This window comes from Elephantulus edwardii, unplaced genomic scaffold, assembly GCF_000299155.1.
Source record: "Elephantulus edwardii isolate Elephantulus edwardi_28Jun2011 unplaced genomic scaffold, EleEdw1.0 scaffold00310, whole genome shotgun sequence".
Taxonomy (NCBI): domain Eukaryota; kingdom Metazoa; phylum Chordata; class Mammalia; order Macroscelidea; family Macroscelididae; genus Elephantulus; species Elephantulus edwardii.
The window spans coordinates 1,556,746-1,573,819 of NW_006400060.1; the positions used below are offsets into that span (position 1 = coordinate 1,556,746).

The 17,074-nt window shown below is 38.3% G+C and overlaps 1 pseudogene; it reads left to right on the forward strand.

Annotated features, from left to right (window-relative positions):
* The first annotated feature begins 9,409 nt into the window (after nucleotides 1-9,409).
* On the forward strand, nucleotides 9,410-9,798 carry LOC102852081 (annotated as a pseudogene).
* The last annotated feature ends 7,276 nt before the right edge of the window (nucleotides 9,799-17,074 follow it).

Genomic DNA, 17,074 nt, shown 5'->3' on the forward strand with positions numbered 1-17,074 from the left:
TTTTCAGTGCTGCATAATATTCCATTGTGTGAATATACCACAGCTTCTCCAACCATTCATTTGTTGATAGGCACTTTAAACTGACATCCTTGCTCTTTAGCACTTTAAACAGGTCCTTGAAAGCAGATTTTCTTAATGCAGCATGTAATTTATTGACTATTTTTCCCATAATAACTGAAAAGACTATGGCGTGAATTGGGCGTACCTTAATCCTCAAACTGACAACGTTATTTGTCAATAATTTGGAGCGATCTCTGACTACACACTTTCCCAGTGCAATACTTTTTTTTTATTTTCGTTTTTTGGTGTGTACCATCAAATTGGATCTGACTGGTACAGGAGGAGATTTGCCCCTCCTTCTCCAGCAGAGCATCTGAGCATCTGGCGGATTCAAAGTGCAATACGTCTTTTGATGTCCTTACTGCTGGCACCTAAGTGTATTCATTGTGGATCCAACTACGATCACATTGTTGATGGTCTCATTCCTTTCTTAATCCATCATGATGTGGCCCATTGGTCCAGTTTTGAGGATTGTTGTTTTTATTACATTGAGATGTAATCCATATAGAAGGCTGCAGTGTTTAATCTTTTGCAGCAAGTGCTTCAAGTCTATCTTGCAAGGTTATGTCATTCAAATAGCAAAGGTTATTGATGAGACTTCTTCTAATCCTTGTGTCACATTTTTCTTCATATAGTCCAGCTTCTCAAATTTTTTACTGAGCATACACAGGTAAAATAGGTCTGGAAAAAGGATAAAATCCTTACACACACCTTTTTCTAATTTTAAAACATGTAATGTTCCCTTACTCTGTTTGAACAGAAGCTTCTTGGTCTAGGGATAGAGTTTGGGCTTTTTGGTTTTTTAAATAAATCTTTATTTTAATTGTGATTTTAATGAATAGTTACAGAGAAGTTAGATTTTCATTCATTCACTGTTGCACCTTTTATCCCCCTTCCTCCTCCTCAGTTCACTTCTTTTGTGTTGTTTTGTATGTTGTTGTTATGTACCGTCGAGGTGCTTGCGACTCATAGCGACCCTATGTACAACAGCCCTAAACTCTGCTCTGTCCTGTGCCAATCGCACCGTCTCTGACACACCGATCCTGATTACCCCAGTCACTGAATCAATCTACCTCATAGAGGGCCTTCCCCTTCTGCGCTGTCACCCTACAAATCATGATGTCCCTCTCCAAGGACCGGTCTCTCCTTGCACCATGTCCAAAGTATGTTAGACAGAGCCTCAGAATCCTTGCCTCCTAGGAACCGCCCTGCTTAACCCTTTCCAGGATGAGTCTGTTTTCCTAGCAGTCCATGGTACCCTCAATACTCTTCTCCAGCACCACAGCTCAAAGTCATCAATTCTCCTTCTATTCTTCTTGGTCATTGTCCAACTCTCTGATGCATAACAAGTGATTGCAAAGACCATGGCCTATATCAGATGCACCTTAGTCTCCAGAGAGACACCATTGCTCTTCAGTACTTTGGAGAGATCCCTAACAGCAGACTTTCCCATCACAATACGACTTGTTTTGTATGAGCACATTTAAATGTTCTGCGATTCCCATTCTTTTCAGTGTTAGCCATAATTTATTTTGGTCCAGACAGTCAAATGCCTTTGCTCTGTCAATAAAGCCCAAGTAGACATTCTTCTGATAGTCTTTGCTTTCAGCGAGGTTCCGTCTGACATCAGCAATGAACTTCTGTTGCCATAATCTCTTCCAAATGTAGCTTGAATGCCTGGTACTTCTCTATGTACTTGTGTAGCATTTTTGAAAGATCCTCATTTTGCTTGCATGTGAAATGAATGTTATTATTTGATAATGTCAGCATTCTTTTGGATCACCCTTCTTGGATGATCTTCAGTCACTATTTCTGTATCTGAGAGCTGGACAATGACTAAGGATGACAGAAGAAAAATTAATGTCTTTGAACTGTGGTATTGGAGAAACGTTTTGAAGATCCCAGGGACTGCCAAAAGAACAGTTATATCTTGGAAAAGGTGCAGCCAGAGTTTCTCAGAGGCACTCTGAAGATGCTGAGTCTTCATCTCACATACTTTGTAGGTATGATGGAGGAGAGGTTATTGCTTAGAGAGAGACATCATGATTGGTAAGGTGGAGGGGCGGTGAAAGAGTAAGACCCTCAACCAACTGGGTTGACATTGTGACTGTGGCAGTGGTCTTGAGTGTGTCAGAGATTGTGAGGATGGCATAGTATAGGGCAGTGTTCAGATCGGTTTTTCATAGAAAAGCTTTGACAACTTCAGCTTCAGGTTTTTTTCTCCATCTGTCAATATGTTGCCTGTTGGCCCACGGTTTGAATTTTTGTTTTCTTGATGTTGAGATGTAACCCATATTTGAAAGTTTTAGTCTTTGATCTCATGTACTAATTGCTTCAAGTCTTCTTTATTTTCAGCAAGAAAGATTGTGTCATCTGCATAGCACAGATTGTTGAGTCTTTCTCCAATCCTGATGCTGCATTCTGCTTCATTCCAGCTTCTTGATTGATTTGTTCAGCTTACAGATTGAATAGGTATGGAGAAAGGATACAGCCCTAACATGCACCTTTCTTGATTTAAAACTGTTTTCACTGCTCTGTTCAGAAAAGCTTCTTGGTCCAGGTGTAGGTTTTGTATGAAAACAATTAAATGTTCTCAGATTACCATTCTTCTCAATATTTATCATACTTTGTCATGATCTACAGAGTCAAAAGTCTTTGCAAAGTCAATAAAACACAAATGGGCATTCTTCTGTTTTTATGTACTTTCTGCCAAGATCCATCAGACATCAAGATGGTATTCCTGGTGCCACATTCTCTTCTAAATCGAACTTGAACTTCTAGCAGTTCTCTGTCAATGTACTGTTTCAGCCATTTTTAAATAATCTTCAGCAAGATTTTACTTGTATATGATATTAATGACATTGATTGAAAATATCCACACCTTGTTGGATCACCTGTATTTTGAATGGAATTTCTTTTTTCTAAATTTCTTCACAGAGTCTAGTAATCATGTCCAAGGCTGAATCTGTTTTTTGAAACTAACATATCAACTGGTATTCTATCAATTCTTGGAGGCCTTATTTTTTTCCAGTTCCTTCAATACAGATTTGACTTCTTCCTTCATAGTTGGGTTTTTAAAAAAAAAATTATATTTGTTTGCTTACAAAGTTCATATACCTTGTGTTTTACAATTTTATTCACATTGTGTTTCATATAATCATTCCCATTCATTATGCTTTATAAAATTAATCACCATCGAACTGTGCCCATTAACACTGTCTTTCCAGATCCACACTGGATCTTTCCCATTTTCTTTATCTTCCCCCCTAACCCCCACTAAATTGTGTGACCCCATGATTTCTTCCCGCCCATTTTCACCCTTCTGCTGCCCCTACTGCCCCCTTTGGATCCTCATACACATTTTTCTTGTTATCTATTTCTACAATAATGGTCTTATGCAGTATTTGTACTTATGAGACTAAGTTTGTTCACTAAGCATAATGCTCTCCAGTCCCTCCCAAGTTATAATTTTTAAAATTGTTACTCCTAAGTGCTGCATAGTATTCCATCATGTGAATGTACCACATTTTCTCAATACACTACAATTTGTTCTTGATCATATGCTACTTCCTAAAATGGTTCTGTGTTTACCAATGATTTTTGGTACAGTGGTTCTGTATTCCTCTATCTCTCCCCTTCAAGGAGCCCCCCCTAGTAGAAGACGAATAATATCTCATTCTGGTTTTGATTTGCATCTTTGTGATGGCTGATAATGTTGTTGTTGTTGTTAGGTGCTGTCAAGTCAAGTACAACTCATTGTGACCCTATAAATAACAGATTTGAACGCTGTCCTATCCTGTGCCATCCTCATCATCTCCAAAACACTTAAGCCCTTTGCTGTAGTAATTGTGTTAGGCCATTTCATTGAGGATCTTCTCTCTTTAGCTGACCTTTACAAGCATGATATCCCTTTCCAAGCCATAGCCTATCTTAACAACATGCTCAAAATATATGAGACAAAGATTCATCATTCTGGCCTCCAAGGAGCACTCTGGCTGCACTTCTTCCAAGACATATCTGCCTGTGTATTTGACAGTTTACGGGATATCCAGTACTTCATTACCACAACTCAAAGACATCAATTTTTCTTGGTAGCCATTTGAGTAGAATCTTTGGTGAAATGTCTGTTCTAATCCTTTGTTCATTTTATGATTGGAATTTTTTTATTGTTGGTAAGGTTTATTTCTGTGTGTACTCTGATGGCCTAGTTTATTGCTCTGCTAATCCAAAGGCATTACCTCTTTGGTGGTTTTGAACTCCTAGCAACTCCAAGGGAGGAAAATGGGCAGTCTCCTCTCATGTGATTTACAACCTCCTGAAAACCTGCTGGAAGGTCAGATATGAGTTGGTTCTGACTTGACAGCAATGAATTTGAATTTTATATTCTTACTTGATAGATGATTTCTAAAGATACTGCCCTTTTTGTAAAGTCTTTCAATGAACAGGTTTTTCATTTTTATGCAGCCCTATATATTCTTCATTTGGAAGCAGGAGTGGCATCCACTTCCTAAACGATATACCTCCAGAGACTCTATGAACTTTTATAAATGTCAATAGTTGTAGAAGAGCTTCAGGCCTTTTGTTCATAGGGTCACTATGAGTCGTGCTAGACTTGAAGGCAATCAACAACAACAGTAATTCTTCATAGTATTTTAATGACAGTATAGTCCATCAATATTGTACAATAATGTATTTCATAATTTCTAGTGTAAGTACAGATAACTGAGCATCTTTATAATGCAGATTTGTATTCTCTTGAGATACATTTTCAGGAATTATATTGCTGGATGAAAGGAAAAATTTTAAACATTTTTTATGGCCTTGATCCATACTGTTATTAATTTGTAAAAGACATACAGTTTAAGTTCTTGGAAATATGAGTGATATAATAGATGGAATATCTATATAACAAAAGTTTTAGCAGCCATGGTGAAAGAGCAGGAGTTTGGAAGATGACAGTGGAGGAAGGGAGCCCAACTTGGAGGATAAAATAATCTCAGACAAGTAAATGCTTGATCTAGGATAGTAACTATAGGATTAAATAAATTACACATTTTGAAAAGAAAAATTGGTAAAAATTTATGACTGAATGTAAAACATAAAGGGCACAAAATATCTTTAGTGACTTAAAAGTCACTTTATAGCTTATGACTATAAAGGAACAAGGATATTTTGCTTATAGGCAGAATCCTTTTTTTTCCACTAGGGCATTTTATTGGCACTGTTTATTACATCCCTAGAAAAAGAATCCCAGGATTTTTCCTCCTGTGTTTTTGTCTTGCTTCCTCGTGGTCCATGATGCCAGCTGAGGTTGTCAGTACTATAAAACCGAAACGACAGGATAGGAACAGATTATTCTGCCACTTTTCTAGATCTTTGAGTTGCATATCAAATCTGGGGCTGATAACATCACACTTATTTAACCTGTTTATGAGGTTGACAACAATTTTCCCTGCTCTGTGATCATCAGTGATTTCAAATTCTCCCGTGTAGCCATGCTTCATCATTACTGTCAGGAACTGAACTATGACTGTGGAGCATGGCCAGATAAGAACCTGGCAATTGCCTCTCTTCTCAGCGCTGTTGATTCTCTTGAGAGCATCAGCCAGGGCATTCGTGTGCACCATTGTGGTGGCACATAAAGAGAAAGAGTGTAGGCAGAATCTTATGACTAAGATTTTCTGGTTCTTTTAAAATATTTGAATGGTTTTCACATGGAAGAAGTAGATCTTTGTTAAGCTGCAGGAGGCAGAATTAGACAAAGGACAATATTCTTGTAATAGAATTAACACAAAAAGGAATAAGAGACATTGAGTGTAGACTACTTGCTCAAAGTAGAATTAGGCAGGAAGATGTTTACCAGGTATTTGCTGATGTATTTATGTAGAGAAAGTTCACACATAACATAGGACTATGCTTCTTACCTTTTATTTCAAAACCATATCGTCTCATAAGTAGGAAAAAAACTAATTTTCTTTAAATGTGGGAGATGAATGGGAGCTAGAGTTGGTAGAAAAGGAAGCTTTGTTCTGTAACATTGTAATATTGAATACCTTTTCAAATGAGAAGAATTCCTTGATACGTACAAAAGTCGAGTATTATTCCTGTAAGGTTGATTTCAGCTGGGAAGTAATTTTACCTCAAATGTGAATTGTCCATTTCTAACAAATATTACTTGAACTGTTCTGTGAAGAGAAGTAAAAGTGAGTACACTACCAATGGAAATAATATCCAAGTTGTTCTTTTTAAAGGATGTTTGAAAAGATTTCCTATGTTATGTTTTGGAGTGGTATGGATTATTTTCAAGTTTATTGATAGAACATCCAATTATCAATTTCCCAGATATATTTCTGTCATGACTATGTATTTTTGTATGTGAATCAGGCTCTGGGGAAAGAAGATTGGGCCTGAGAAAGGAAAGACTAGAATTGTTACAGATGACAACATAAATTTTATGATCATCAGAAAGGTAGTCAATTTTATTTGTAACACAAGAAAGGAGCGTGAGAAACTCCATCTACAGGATCTGTGAGCAGTGACAAAAAGTAGATGATACTCTTTTTTTATAATATGTTATAAATGAATATAGAGAAACAAAAGTTTATTCCAAAATTGATAATTGGGATAGTATTCCAGAGGTGTATTTCTTGTAGAGAAAGTGGCAAATAAAAATTAATCCTACACTTATCTCTGCTGCCTTCAGGCCTGGTTTTAATTGGTTTTGGTCAAACATTCTTCTAAGTGGTCTGTCCATTTGCTGTACAGAGCTAACTCGTGATGGCTGTGATGCTGAACACTGTGACACTAATGTGTCAAATAAGAGAATGTTTACCCATGGTGAACAGTGTTTGGTGGAGCTCCCCTATTAAAACAAGCTTGGAAGCCGGAGTGGCGTCCACTTCCGAAATAGCTTGCCTCTGGAAACTCTACAAACTTGGAGAAACAGTGAACGTTATACAAGTGTTCATGTCTTTCATTCATAGGGTTGCTATGAGCCGTCTATGACTCGATGGCACTTAATAACAACAACACTTATCTACCTCCTAGAAACTGATAGCATTGGATCAACAGCTATTGAATTCTTCTAAATTTGATGAAGCCATCTTGGTCATGTCTGCCTCTAAGCCTCTGATTTAATATGTAGTTCTGAACAATATTAACATGTCTCAATGATTTTATGAATGATTTTTTTTGTCCCCCCAGTGTAGTGTTATTCAGTGTCTGAAGGATCTACTGCAGAATTGGCTGTTGTTTCTTTCTGTGGACATCGACATGAAATCTGTGTTGAACAGTCCTCTGTGAGTTACCTCCACAAGAAATTATCTGTACAAATTTTTTCCATATGGAATATATACTGTGAAATAATACCTAATTATTTTGTGTAAAAGCTTACTAATACTTTTCTAAAAGATTTATTTTCTGTCATAACTCTCAAGGTACTTTGATGTTATGGTTGTAATGCCGTATTTCCAGCAGTGATTCTCCAGGAAACATTTTTGGTTTTCATAGAGTGAAGGTAGTAGAGGTAGTAGCAAGGGATGGTAAAGTTGATGTAATTGGTGGAATTAGTCCTGAAGAGTGCACTATTTCATTCAAAATACAAACTTTTAAAGTTCTATTGAGAAAAACTTTAAAAGTAACTGTTCTGAGATAATACAATGGTTTTGAATTATTTCAAATACATTTTTTAGGTACTGCACATAATCATAGTTAAAATACTCAGTTGATTATATGTATGTCTATCTATTTAAATAACCTGTTCCTTTTTCTGATGCTGTACCATCATGGTGATGAGCAGTGGTAGAGTCGTCACTTCACAGTTCTAATAGTAGATGCTATTAGAATACATTGTTTTTCACAAAGATCCTTCCCATTTCCTTCACTGAATTGTGCAACCCTATGATTAACACCTTAACCCCCCCCGCCCATCCTCACCCCTTCATTAATACCCTCCCTCTGCCTTCGATCCTCATACTCATTTTACAATAATGGATTTATACAGTATTTGTCCTTGTGGGACAGAGTTAGTTCACTCAGCATAATGCTCTCTAGTCCCTCCCAAGTTAGGTAGTAATTTACAAAATCATTGCCTCTGTGTGTTGCATAATATTCCATTGTATGAATGTCCCACAATTCTCATCCCATTTGTTTGTGGTTGGACATCTGGGCTGTTTCCATGTTCTTATGATGGTGAATAATGCTGCTGTGAACATTGGCGTACAAGTTTCTGTTTGAGCCTCAGTTCTCATTTTCTTGGGGTTATATCCCAAGCAGGGGAATAGCTGAGTGATATGGAATTTCTACGTTTAGCTTTTTACCTATCAAATGGGTAAATGACAACCTCCAACAAATGGTGCTGTCAAAACTGGACTGCTACCTGTAGAAAGCTGAAACAGGATCCACATCTCACACCATACACAAAAATCACTTGAAGGTGGATAAGAGACTTGGGAGTAAAGCCCAAAGCGAAAAAGTTCATAAGAGACAAACTGAGATCAAGCTTAAAAGCCCTAGTTCTATGGTATAAAGATATTGCCAAATACAGCCAGAAATGTATAATCTGAACAAGATAAAATTGATGAATGGGACCTTCTTTTTTTTAATTAATATTTTTTAAGCATGTACTGTCACATCGGATCTGACTAGTACAGGAGGAGATTGTCTTTCCTTCAGCAGAGCATCTGGTGGATTCGAACCGTGCACCTCTGGGATTGCAGTGCAGCTTCTTGCCACTAGGCTACCAGAGCTCGCCAAATGGGACCTTCTAAAGATTAAATCCCTGTGTTTGTCAAAACCTTTTTCCAGCAGGGTAAAAAGAAAACCTACTTACTAGAAACAAACATTTGGCAATACCATCTCAGACAAGAGCCTCATAACAAATTTTATAGACTACTCCTGGGCCTCCACAAGAAAAAGACTGATAACACAATTACAAAATGGGCAAATGACATGGAAAGAATTTCCACAGAGGAAGGTATTCAAATGGCCACAGACATATGAAGAAATGCTCCAAATCACTGGCAATAAGAGAGATAAAAATCAAAACCACAATGAGATAGCATCTCACTCCAGCAGCACTAGAAAAGTTTAACAGGACAACAAATAATAAATGTTGGAGCGGATGTGGTGAAATAGGAACTTTTTTTTACATTATTGGTGGAATTGTACAATGGTACATTTTTACTAGAAGAATGAAAGATGCTAAAACTTTCACTAATTCAGTTTAAGAATTTCACTGAATTCCAAATCCCAAGTGCCTTGTGAATCTGTAGGGCACATCGGTACTGATGGCGAGGCACTCCGAGTGGTTGTGATTGGCCGACAGGCCCTGTTGCAAACCAAGTGCACCATGGTCCAACTCATGACCTTCCTCTGCAAGTCCTACTATGGGGGCCACCTAACCATCCACCTTGCCCTGGGTGGCTGTACCAACTGACCCTTCTACCATGTTGTGGTTGCTTTCAACAAGTATGCCATGGATGGCTGCTTAGTGGAGCAGCTAGGCTCCTATGATCTGTTGCCTCACACACCCTCAACCTGGAGAGGATCCAACATTGACTTGGCTGTGGCACCCACCTCACTAAGCCCATGGAAAAGCTGCTGGGTCTTTCTGGCTTTTTCCCTTTGAATCCCATGATGATCACTAATGCTGAGAGACTGTGGAGGAATCAGACACATGAAGCCCTCTTAGCTACTCAGAAGACAGATACAGAGGCTGCTGAAAGAGAAGCACACTGACTTAGGTGTGTACACCAGTGAGACTGACATCACCAAAGTCTTCTTAAAACACTTAGGTAAAGCTCTTCCATTTTTTAGATTTAGAAGTTAATAAATGGAGTTTTCCTACTTATTCATCCCTTCTCAAGACAGGAAAAGGAGGTGTGGCTCTTTTACCCTGGCTTGAGCTAGGCCCTGGAAGGGACTTGTTCTTGTCTGACTTGGTCTAGAACTGAGTCTGGGTATTAATTTGTTTTTTTCAGCCTTAGTTGTAGGAATGACTGGCTGTGGGGAGAGCTGAACTTTTGGACTGAACTCTAGGTCTCTTGTGTTAGGTTAGTGGACTTAAAGAAGAAATCAGAATGAGAGAAATTTTAATGCAGTTTTATTAAAGGGGGGAGGGGAGCTCCCAGGTGAGTTCCTCATCCTGGAGAGGCAGAATGCGAAGTCACACTGTGAACTTACTGGGGAGGATTTTTATAAATAGAGTCTTTAGGGAGGGACATTCCACTCTGATTTAGGAGCCACCTGCTAGCTCAGCCAGACATGCAAGGCTGTTTGCTCTTCTTATCAGCAGAAGGCAGGCCATCAGCATTTGAGTTCTGAATTCTTCATTCTTCTCTTTGGCCCCTTTTGCCAAGACTAACATCTTGGACTACTTTTATCAATTATCTTCCAATGTTTCCCTTTCCCCAACCAGCATGTCGTGTCCCATCCCAAGTAATTCTTTCCTTAATCATTTATGGTCATTCAGTTAGCATAAAAACACAGTAACTTTGCTCATTCTTTTTGAAATTTGATACTTACATAGTCATTCTCAACCATAATGTCAAATTTTTAAAAAGAGATTGCTAGTTGCTTCAGGGACTTTGATAGTCTATTTTTAAATTTTTTTTTTTTTTATTAGGGAGCTTTGGTAGCCTAATGGCAAGAAGCTGCACTGCAATCCCAGAGGTGAGCAGTTCGAATCCGCCAGATCCTCTGCTGGAGAAGGAGGGACAATCTCCTCCAGTACCAGTCAGAGCTGATTTGACGGCACACACACACAAAATAATAAAATAAAAAACAAATTTTTTTAAAGAAAAATTTTATTGTGATTTTAACAAAAGTTTACAGAAAAGTTGTGTTTTTTCATTCATTCATTGTTGGACATTTTCCTCCCTCCCCCTCCCCCCAGTTTGCTTCTTTTAAATAAATAAATATTCATTCATTGTTATATAATGATCATATGTTTTTGACCAATGAGAAACTGGAAGAAAGTTCATATTGGAAAGCACTTGTGTATATTCTGGGTCCTTTCATTATAAAGATTATTTATGAGAATTAGAAAGGATCCTGAGCATATTGTTGTGTTTAGGTGTTGTTGGATTGGTTTTGACTTGTAGTGACCCTAAATACAACACAGTGAAACCCTGGCTATTGTCTGCTGTCCTCACAATCATTGCTTTATTTCAAGCCACTATGTCAGTCCCATGGAAGGTCTTCCACTTTTTTATTGACTTACCTAGCAAGCATCATGTCTTTCTCCAGGGACTGGATTCTCCTGATAACATGTCCAAAGAATGTAAGCTGGAATCTCACTATCCTGCTTCTAAGGACCATTCTGACTATAGTTTTTCCAAGATAAATTTATTCATTGTTTTGGCAACCCATGGTATATTCACTATTCTTTGCCAACACCATAATTCAGATGTATCATTTTTCCACTTTTCCTTATTCTTGGTCCAACTTTCACATATCAGTGATGCGATTGAAGATACCAGGGCTTGGGAAAAGCATACCTTCATTTTCCAACTGACAGCTTTACTTTTTGTTACTTTAAAGACGAAGAGGTCTTTTGTAGAAGATTCTCCCAATGCACAATGTTACTTGATTTATTCACTGTTTTCCGTGGGTATTAACTGCAGTTCGAAATAAAATGAAATGCTTTATAAAAAAATAATTTTACTGAATTCCAGTCATATTAGAGTGAAAATATCAGGAATGCAGGCAAAATTGAGTTTTGATTTGTGTGATGTAAATATTCAGTAAATATGCTGCAGTGTTACATAGGAAACAATTCCTAAATCCATTTTCTTATTTATCCTTTTAAACTGGTGTATGGTTTGTTTGAGATTAGTTCTCTTTTATTCCCGATTTTCACATTTTATTCTGAATTTTTCATGTTATCTTGTCATGTACTCTTCCTCTGTCATTACTTTGTAATAGAATACCTATTTTCTAGTGGGTTTTATTGTTTGATAGTTTCCACATTCAGTTGGATCACCTTTCTTGGGAATGGGAACAAATATGGACCTCTGCCAATCCATTGGCCAGACAGCCATCCTCCAGATTTCCTGGCATAGATTGGTGAGCACTTCCAAGGCTTCATCTGTTATTTGAAATAAGTCAATTGGTATCCCATCAATTCCTGGGGCTTTCTTTTTTGCCAGTGTGTTCAATGCAGCTTCCTCTTCCTCCTTCATTCCATTGGCTCTTGCTTATATGGGACCTCTTGAAATTCTTCAGTGTCAATGAGTTCTTTTTGGTATAGTGATTCTGTGTATTTCCTCCATCTGCTTTTGATGCTTTCTCAGTCATTCAGTATATTGCTCATAGCAGTATATTGAACTCACAGTTTAAATTTGATTTTCAATTCTCTCAGCTTGAGAAATTCAGAGTGAGTTCATTTTTTATTCTCCAATTCCAGCTCTCTGCACATTCCATTATAGTACTTTGCTTTGTCTTCTTGAGCTCAGATTATTGAGGAGTGATGTCAGTGTGAAAACTAAAGTGTCTATGATTCAAGCCATGGTCTTTCTGATCACTTGCTATGCATCTGAGAGCTGGACTATGAATAACGATGACAGAAGAATTGATACCTTTGAGCTGAGGTGTTAGAGAAGAGTACTAAATATCTCACAGACTGCCTAAAGGACCAATAAATATGTCTTGTAAAGGATGCAGCCAGAGTACTCTTTAGAGGCAAGGATGATGAGGCTTTGTCACACATACTTGGAGCATGTTGCTAGGAAGGGCAATTCCTTAGAAATGGACGTGAAGGGTGGAGGGTCAGTGAAGGAGTGGAAGACCCTCAGCCAAATGGATTGACATGGTGACTGCCGCAATGGGCTTAAATGTGTTAGAAAGTGTGGCGATGGCACTGAATAGGATGGGGTTCAGATTTTCTTGTTCATGGGGTCGCTGTGGGTCATACTCAACTGGATGGCACCTAACAACAACAACAAACAACAAGAAGTGGGCTTTATATGTCTATTACTCAAGAAATTATTTAATAAGAAATGTTAGAGCTCAGTCGTGATTACTGATCACTAGATGCTAATAATATAGTTACTATTACTGTAGTGTGTCAGGGAGCTCTGGTGGCATAGTGGTAAGAAGTTGCACAATGATCCCAAAAGCATGAGGTTTACATCTACCAGTTGCTCTGTGAGAGAAGGATGAATCGTCTCCTCCCATGTGATTAACTGCCTCTTAAAATCCACTGGAGGGTCAGCTATGGATCGGTTCCAACTCGACAGTACAGAACAACAACAACACTGTATGTCAAGATAGTACCCTTTTTTATACCTTTTCAGTCTGTATGCGGAACAAATAATTCAAGAACTTAAACTATACAAAGGAGAATGTAGCCTCAGGATTGGAAAAAGACTCCTCAATAACCTGTTTTTTGCAGATGATGCATTCTTGCTTGCCTAACATGAAGAAGACTTGAAACACTTACTACAGAAGATCAAATACTACAGCCTTCCATATGGATTACATCTCAGCATGAGAAAAATCTTCATCACTTGACCAATAGCTAAACTCATGATACATGGTGAAAAGATTGAAATTGCCAATGATTTTATCTTATTTGCATCCACAATCAATACTCATGGTAGCAGCAGTCAAGAAATCCAAAAACATTGCATTGGGGAAATTTGTCATCAAGGACCTTTCCAAAGCACTAAAGATTAATGCTGCAAGTTTAAGAACTAAGACACATCTGATCCAAGTCATGATAATTTCAGTTGCTTCCTGTGTATCTGAAAGTCGAATATGGGTAACGATGACTGAAGAATATTGATACCTTTATATTTGGTGTTGGAATACTGAATATCCCGTGGGCCGCCAATAAACAAGAAGAAACAAGTCTATCTTGGAAGAAGTGCAACCTGGGTGCTCCTTAGATGCAAAGATGGTGAAACTTTATCACATACCTTGGACATGTTGTCATGTTCTTTGGAAAAAACTTCATCATATTGGAAAAAGTAAAGGATCAAAAAGAGAAAGGAAGACCAGATAGATTGACACCATGGCTACAATAATGAGTCTGAGCATATGACAGATTGGGAGAATGGTGAAGGATAGGGCAAGGTTAGGTGTGTTGTTCATTATGAGTTGTAGTCAATACAATGTATGGTCCTTGTGACTTCTAGTCAATGCAATAGCATGTAACCACAACAGCATAGTCCCTGCAGGGGTCCTGACAGTTCAGTGATTAAGCATTTGCCTGCTAATCAAAGGGTTGATAGACTTAGTCTGCAGGAGATTTTTTTTTTTTTGCTATATGTGTCTGAAGATTTACAGTGATGAATACCTTATGGAGGATTGTAATATTGGATCCTGAATAGAGCAAGAGATAAATAAAGAACAAATCTCAGATTCACAATTATGACTAGTCTTACTGGCCTGATTGAGACTGCTGGAACCCTTAAAACTATGATGCTTAACCACCCTTTGATCCTGTAGCTGATCTCATCTCTGTGATAGAACTTGGAGCCATAGAGTAGATGGATATATAAAGTGAATAATTTTAACAACAAAGTCTCACTCAGTTCTTAGAATAGTCAACACAATCCCAAAGGCAGCATTTACCTTCAGATAAAGCTCAGAAAGTAGGAAGGGAGAAGCTAGAAGAATAAACAGAAACAAGAACCACAGAAATAGTGGAAAGAATAATGTTATAATTACACTGTGGGAATTATAATCAGTGTCATAAAATGTAATCTGTTTGAATGGAATACCAATCTGCTATGTAAACTTTTACTCAGTCACAATGGTTCCATTCTGTCTGTAGAGTTGCTTTGAGTTGGAACGGACCAGACGGCACTGGGTTTGGTTTTGGGGTAGGTATTGGTAACATAACCCTGCTTGCTGAAACTGAGGAGAACCTGAAGTGCTTGCTGAAGAAGGTCAAGGACTGCAGTCTTCAGTATGGAGTGAAGCTCAATATCAAGAAGACAAAGATTCTCACTACTGGGCCGATTGGCGGCATTATGATAGATGGTGAAGAGATTGAGATTGTTGACAGCTTTAGCTTGCTTGGCTCCACAATAAACACTCTTGGTACCAGCAGCCAGGGAATAAAAATACATATTGTGATGGGGAAGTCTGCAGTTAGAGACCTCTCTAAAGTACTGAAGAGCAACGATGTCAGTCTGGAGACTAAGGTGCACCTGATACTGGTCATGGTCTTTGTAATCACTTTCTATGTATCAGAGAGCTGGACAATGACTAGGGATGATGGAAGGAGAGTTGATGCCTTTGAGCTGTGGTGTTGGAAAAGAGTATTGAATACACCTTGAACTACTAAGAGAACAAACAGATTCATCCTAGAGAGGGTGAGACCAGCCTGCTCCTTGGAGGCAAGGATTCTGAGTTTCGTCTGACATACTTTGGACATGTTGCAAGGAGAGACCAGTCCTTGGAGAGGGACGTCATGCTTGGAAGGGTGGAGGGACAGCACAGGAGAGGAAGACCCTCGATGAAATGGATTGATTCAGTGACTGGGGTAATAGGTAATAGGGGTGGGTGTATTAGAGACAGTGAGATTGGCACAGGATAGAGCAGGCTTTAGGGTTATTGTACATAGGGTCACTATGAATCACAGTTTACTCAATGACACATAACAACAACAGAGAGCTCTGGTGGCCTAGTGGCAAGAAGCTGCACTGCAATCCCAAAGGCACATGGTTTGTGCCAACACTAAAGTACTAAACAACAACGCTGGTAACATTACCTAAGTCTGTATAGAAGTAAATCCTTTCTTTTCTCCAACATTTACTAGCTAGTACTGTTGGGTTTCTGAAATCTAAAGGTATTTTCAAGCTTAAGAACCGTTGCTTAAAAAAAGAAAAGAAACTGGAGTAATGATGGAAATGTTCTAAAACATCTATCAACCTATTGCTGTATAATATCTAGCTTTAGCTTGAAAACTGAGCAGTTTTACTAATATTAATCTGAATGTTATGTTTACTTACTGCAGAGAGGCAACTTTAGTGGCATCATTGAACTCTGTGTCTCAACTGATTAACTATGTGGGATTGCTGTCCACAAATGGAATACGCTTGGAGAACAACAGTGTTTTCTTGCTGCACTTTATTTTGGATTTCTATGAGAAGGTACTGCATAGTTTATTTTCCCCTATTCAGATTTTTCTGATGGTTGTCTGTTTTGGTAACGTATTTAAATTTTATCTACAAACAATTTTCCATGTAGTACTTTAATAGACGTTCATCTATAATAATGTAATAATGCAGGCCCTAGACAGGAGTCTGTCTATGCTTTCACTTCTTGTTTGTCCAGAACATATCCCCAACTCAGAAACCCCCAAAAATCTGTTTCTTCTTCTGATTGCCACTTCTACCATTCAGCTACTTTACTTTTCTCAGTGCCGAGTATCTTTATGATTTTTATCCTCTTATACCAAATGATGTATTTCAACAAACAGATACTGCCCTGGATGTGCTCACCAAGTTGTGCCAAGAAATGTGGAAGACAATTTCTTGGCCAACTGACAAGAAAAGATCCATCTTTATTGCCATTCCAAAAAAAGGTGACCTGACAGAGTGTGGAAATTACTGACCAATATCAATGATATTACACACTAGCAAAATTCTGTCAAAGATTATGCAGAAACGACTGTAACAGTACATTGACAGAGAACTACCAGAAATACAAGCTGGGTTTAGAAGAGGTTATGGCACTAGAGATATTCTTGCCAAAGGCAGACAGATCTTGGCAGAAAGCAAAGAGTGCCAGAGGAATGTCTATCTGTGTTTCATTGACTATGCAAAAGCATTTGACTGTAATGGGTTACAACAAATTGTGGCTAATCTTGAGGAAAATGGGAATCCCAGAACACTTGATTGTGCTTATGCAAAGCCTATACTTAGACCCAGCCTGGACTTCTGGCAGTTCTCTGCTGATGTACTGTTCTAATCGTTTTTGGATAATCTTCAGTAGAATCTTGCTTGCATGTGAAATCAATGACACTGTTCTGTAGTTTCCACACTCAACTGGGCCACCTTTC